Here is a 5807-nt window from a genome sequence, read left to right as displayed (position 1 = left end):
GGGGAGGGGAGGGAAGGGAAGGGAAGGGAAGGATCTTACTAAGTAGCAAAACTAGGGCATCCCCAAGTAAACCTGGTAATTATCCAATCTGACCAGTCTACATTTTACTCTCCCTTCCAAGATTCATACCCAACAGTGATAGAATACATGTAAGCACACATACCTTGTTTCTATCCTTCATTAATCAATTCTTAGCCTTTTGGCTAAGATCAAATGTCTATTCTTTATTGACTATCCTTGTAGGGTTGCTCTCCATGCCCACTGTGCCCGCAAAAGTGATTTCATGGATATCAGAAAATGAGAACAGAGTGTCATGTGGGTTACACAGAACAGAGAGAAAGACACACATCAAAGTTAAACATCCACTGCGAATAGGAACTTTGAGGACAAGCCCACTAGAAACAATGCCCAGAAATTCTGGGGATAATATGGAATGTGGGTTTTGAGATGACATTTATGTTATAATATTCTTCAAAGCAAGACTAGTTTCAACTGGTCAAACCAGTTTAAACTCTAGAGCAGTGTTTGTTAACTATGAGTGATTTTTGCTCCCAGGGGACATTTGGCAATATCGAAGACACTTTTGGTTGCCACAACTAAGGAGCTGGGCTGACTGATATCTAGAAAGTAGAGGCCCAGGATGTGGTTGAAGCCTACAAGACAGAGGACAACCCTCTACAATAAAAAATTATCTGACCCCAAATATCAACAGTGCTGAAGGTGAAAAACACCTCTCTAGAGTGAATTTGTTGGGACATGTGTATCTGACAAGTCCTGAGTCAGGTGAGCTTGATCCAGTAGCTACAGGGAAGCCACCAGGCCCTGAGTTCTGCCTGCCTTTTTGTCTTGCTTACTGTGGCATTGGCTTAGTCCTCAGGATCTTGCCTGTCACCTGCCAGCTCCAGACACTCCCCCTGTGGTATCAAAACAGCTGCAGAACTTCCATCTTCACACCACGCTACTCAAGAGAAGAGAATTATTTTCTGCCAGCTCCCACACAAATCCTCAATTACTTTTGGTCAATTTATACAATAGGTTAAGGACCAACACTGTGGTCAGTGGTTCAGCTACTCTCTAAATCCGGTGGTTCTCAACTTTAGCTCTCATCAGAATCACCAGGGGGGTTTGTTAAAATACAGACTGCTAGGGTATACTTCAGTAGCTCTCAGATGTTTTTTCTATGAAGGACCAGATGGTATGATTTTAGGCATTGCAAGCCAGGTAAGGTCTGTTTTTCCTTCTAGTTTTCCTCCTTCTTTTCTTCTCATTTGTGGCCCCCTCCTCCTCTTTCTCCTTCTTCTCTTCCTCCTCCTCCTCCTCATTCTTTAAGTAATCCTTTACAAAGGTAAAAACACATTCTTAAAACATAGGCTGCACAAAAACAAGTCACTGGCTGAATTTGTCCCTAGGCTGTATTTTTGTTGACTCTGAGCTTCCCCTGTTTAACTCACTGCATTGTTTACCAGAAAAGTTTGCAGAATCCAAGTAAACGCAAATAATTATAAGAGAACTCCAAATGGTAGCAGAGCTGAGGGAGAGTACCCAAAAGAGGACAAACTTGGAAGGCGGCCACCTTCCCAAGGCTGGGATTCAGACCTGATTGGAGAAGGTTTGCAACTCACTAGGTGGTAGAGAAATTTGCTGTTTTGCTAGGTCAGAGCTGGTCCACAGTTGCTGGACAAGCAGGAAGTAAACCTTGGGGCATAGGTGTGGTATGGCTGGTAACTGGACATGCAGGTTTGCAGAGGGTGTTGGAGAGGTGTGGGCAGAAAGCTTGAATGTGTAGTGCTCTGCTGAAAAGACCATGGACAGGTGAGACTAACCGGGGTTGCTGAGTCATGGAGGGACTCATGCTCTGGCTTCATGATAAGGGCAGAGCCCCACCACATGTCTTCCCATCCACACCAATGACTGTCAGTGCGGTTCTTGGAACACACAAGAGAGCCCCTTTTCTCCTCTGATGTGCCTCCAGTGCCTGCTACTAAGAAAGCTTAACATTGTGCTTATAGTAAAGGATAAATGCTTCAAGGAAGTCCACCATTATTACAGAGCAGGTATCGAAGGGTAAATTTGGAGACGAAAAGCAAAAAAATGATAAATGGTACACATGTAATTTTGTATGATCCTTATAATAACCCTATGAGGAAGGAATAAAAGTTACTCAAATTTTATAGCCGAGGAAGCTGAGATTCAGATAGGCTAAATGATTTTCCCTAAGTTCCATACACAGTGATTGGGAGAGCCAGGATTCAAACCCGAGGAAACTGATTCCAAAATATAGCAAGTGCAGTCTACACCCAGCCAACCGGATTAGCACTGGGCTCTGTTATCCATGGCTCCTCTCCTTTCCTTAGGTGTTTGATATAGTCAGGGATAGTGAAATTTCAGGAAATAGTTACAGACCAGAATTGAAGATCACATCATCATTCTTTTTCCCTCTTTAATACTCAAGAAAATTTAATTATTTCTTTCATCAAAAACATTGAGATGCTTAACATAAAATGTATAACCTCTCTGAAAAGCTTTATCCTACTAGAGTTTCAAGGGGAAATAATGAAAGAATGCATTATAAATTCCAGCCACAAACACATCTATATTTTTATTCAATTTTGTCACTGTCACAAATATAAAAGTATTGGAGAACACTTGATGAATCTTCTGGAGTTTTAGCATCTCTGAGCTTTGGTCAAAATCTAATTTATCATTATCACTTGTCCCTTGAATGTTTGTATCCTGTTTTGCAAACCTCACGAAATGATCATTTCCTTGCTTCCTAAGTACCTTTTCCTCATGAATCCTGCTTTATAAATACCAATAGAATCTGAAAGAGGCCCTTGGGAAATACCATTTACATGGGATAAGGTAATTGTCAAGGCCCCACAATTACCAGGGCCACTTTTTTATTCTGACATTTGTATTAAATAGACATTTACAGAATGTGTCTGTTTCTGAATTTGGTGGGATTGGGTCCTCTTATTTACTCCTACTTTAACAAAATCAGTGTTTCAAATAAAAACTAAATATGTTAAGATATATTAATAAATGCAATGTACGCACATTGCAGAAAATGTAGACAGTACAGAAAAGCCCAAAAAGTCAATCCAGTCACATTTCCACCACCCAGAGGCAGTCATGGTTTGGAATGTTTCCTTTTAGGCTTGTTCTTTCTGGATGTCAAAGTATAGCACATTGGCTATAGGTTTGTCAATACAGTTCATATACTGCTTTTCTACAAACGACTCGTTTTTTTAAACACCTCTGAATCTTTTATACTGGCTATAACAATAGACACAGAAAAGTGCTCAGCTCATAAGTATACAAGCTCATGAATTTCCACAAACTGAACATGCCCATGCAACCAGCCTCCAGATCAGAAACAGAACATCACCAACTCCTGGGAGCGCACTTCCCCAACCCCCACCCCGTGCCCTGCAGTCACTATCCTGCTCCAACAGCAACCACGGTCTGGTCTTAACATCCATCCCCATAGATCTTGATTGTTTAAAACTTTATATAAATGCAGGCATGAAGTATGCTTCGTTTTTCTCATGCAACACCTGGCATGTGAGATTCATCACTATGTGTAGTAGTAGTTTCTTCATTTTCCTTGCTGTCTGCAAAACTGTTTGAAACTATATGGGATTAGAAGAGTGAAGTTCATATATACCCTAGTTCAGGCAACTGATCTCTGCCATCTCCTAGTGAGGCAATGTTATTCAGAATTACTTCTCTGATGAGCACTGCAGTGATATTTAAAAATCTCACTGGAGGGTTAAGGGGAAAATTATGTAAGTGGCTTCTATAATAGCCTCCAAAATTATGTATGTATCCAGGACTACTGATATTCCCTCTAAATGCAAGTGTCCCAAGTCAGAAAGGGTTTCCTTTCTTAGGAAGATGAGTTAAAAACAGAATGAGCAAAATATCAGGATTAAACAAAGCAAATAAATGAGCTCATAGGAACTTCTTTAATTCTGATTATTTATGGGATTTAGCTACAATTCAAAGGGATTTCTTAATTCATGAGAACATTAGCTTCTTGATCATTTAGAGCAGTACTACTCGAAGTAGCAAGGACCAAGTAGCTTTGGACCTTGAACTGACAGCATCAGCTTCACAAAAGAGCTTGTTAGAAATGCACATTCTCCAGCCTCATCCCTAGGCCTACAGAAGCAATATTTCTGAATATAGGGCCCAGATATATTGGTTTCAATGAGCCCTGCAAGTGATTCTGATGCTGACTAAAATTTGAGAAACTTTGTGTAGGAGCAAGAGATGGTAGTGGTAAAAAGCTTGCGGGGGAAGGTGAGGGAGCTGAGAGCAGTGGCTCACAGCAGTAATCCCAGTGCTTTGGGAGGCTTAGGCAGGAGGATCACTTGAGGCCAAGAGTTCAAGACCAGCCTGGGCAACAGAGCAAGAACCCATCTCTACAAAAAAATTAAATATTGAAACAAAAATTTATCTTGTTGTGGTGACAAACGCCTATAGCCCTAGCTACTCAGGAGGTTGAGGCTAGAGGATCATTTGCGCATAGGAGTTTGAGATTGCAGCAAGCTACTGCACTCCAGCCTGAGCAACAGAGTGAGACCCACCTCTAAAAAAACTAAAAATCAGTGTATGATCCTGAGCAAATTACTTAACTGTTTTGAGACTCTGCTTTGTTACATATAAAATTAGATTGTAATAGCAACCTCATAGGATTTCTGTAAACTTTAGACAAAGACAATGCCCATGAAGGGCTCACCACAGTGCTAACTAAGGAGTTCTTTTTTTCTTGGGGGTCCATATTTGGCCTTTAGGATTTCCATGAAATTCCTGATTAAACCATAGGTAGATAAAATGGGCCCAAGTGGGCTGATCAGAGACTCTTTCCTAGGAGCTTAAAGACAAAGATATGAGAGTTTTAGTCTTCACTCCTCGCTTGACATGTGAATGTCAAGGGCATGTGAATAAGGAAGCCAGGGGCAGCTGTCTTCTGCCATATGGGCAGAGATGGAGATTCAGCAGGAGTGTCGAAAAAAGAGAAGAATGAAGCGGAGGTGCAAAAATAAATGAAAATGAGAGACCATATGGCCTCAGAGAGAGAGAGAGAGAGAGAGAGAGAAGGAGAGACAGAGAATAGATACTCAATTTTTCAACCCAGACTCTTCAGAGGTCAGATTATAATTAATACCCCATAAAATGCTCCTGTATCCTTACACTATAGCCCCTTAATATTTCAGCTCATTTGAGAAGGCACATGATAATTGTAACAAAAAACAAACCTTGACTAAGACAAAGTACAGATTCAACATGGTCCCAGCAAAAGTCCCATTGCTACCACCATCTGAACCAAGATCCTGGCAGCCAGGACAGTCTTACCCCATGCAGTGTTTCTGATGCTTTTCTCTTCCTGCATCCACATATTTAAAATAAAGCATCTTTGGCCAGCTGCACTAATCTTCACAGCAGGGAGAATATTTACATGTTCAGCATAACCACCTGGAAGAATGAAAATGAAGATAAGATTGTCTTATAGCTCATGGAGAAAAAGCTCATAATTCCCTCTTTATAATAATGAGACACATTTACTCCCTGGAGTCTAATAACAGCAAAGTGGCAGAAAAGTGTCATCATTAGGCTATCTTTTGATGAATTCATTTTGGTAGTATCAGGAAAAAAAAAATCTTAAAAGTTGCAGATCACATATAAAAGTAACAAGTATTCTTCATAAATCCGTCTTCTATGTCTCCTTTATGCCCTCCCTACTCTGATTGACAGCTGGGGAAACAGAACACTTGAGCTCCTGACTGGGCTTTGCAGAAGCT

The 5807-nt window shown here is 40.8% G+C and overlaps 1 long non-coding RNA gene across 1 annotated transcript in view; it reads right to left on the bottom strand.

Annotated features, from left to right (window-relative positions):
- LOC108531542 (uncharacterized) overlaps nucleotides 1-5483 on the bottom strand; it is a 19103-nt gene extending 13620 nt beyond the window's left edge. Inside the window, exon 1 of the long non-coding RNA XR_001886200.1 lies at nucleotides 5362-5483. This is a non-coding gene — a long non-coding RNA (uncharacterized LOC108531542). The remainder of the gene's footprint in view (nucleotides 1-5361) is intronic.
- Nucleotides 5484-5807: the final 324 nt, after the last annotated feature.

The sequence above is a fragment of the Rhinopithecus bieti genome, unplaced genomic scaffold, assembly GCF_001698545.2.
Source record: "Rhinopithecus bieti isolate Rb0 unplaced genomic scaffold, ASM169854v2 scaffold_8601, whole genome shotgun sequence".
NCBI classification, from domain to species: domain Eukaryota; kingdom Metazoa; phylum Chordata; class Mammalia; order Primates; family Cercopithecidae; genus Rhinopithecus; species Rhinopithecus bieti.
The sequence above is the reverse complement of the archived record's forward strand: the minus strand, read 5'-3'. Positions and strand labels throughout refer to the sequence as shown.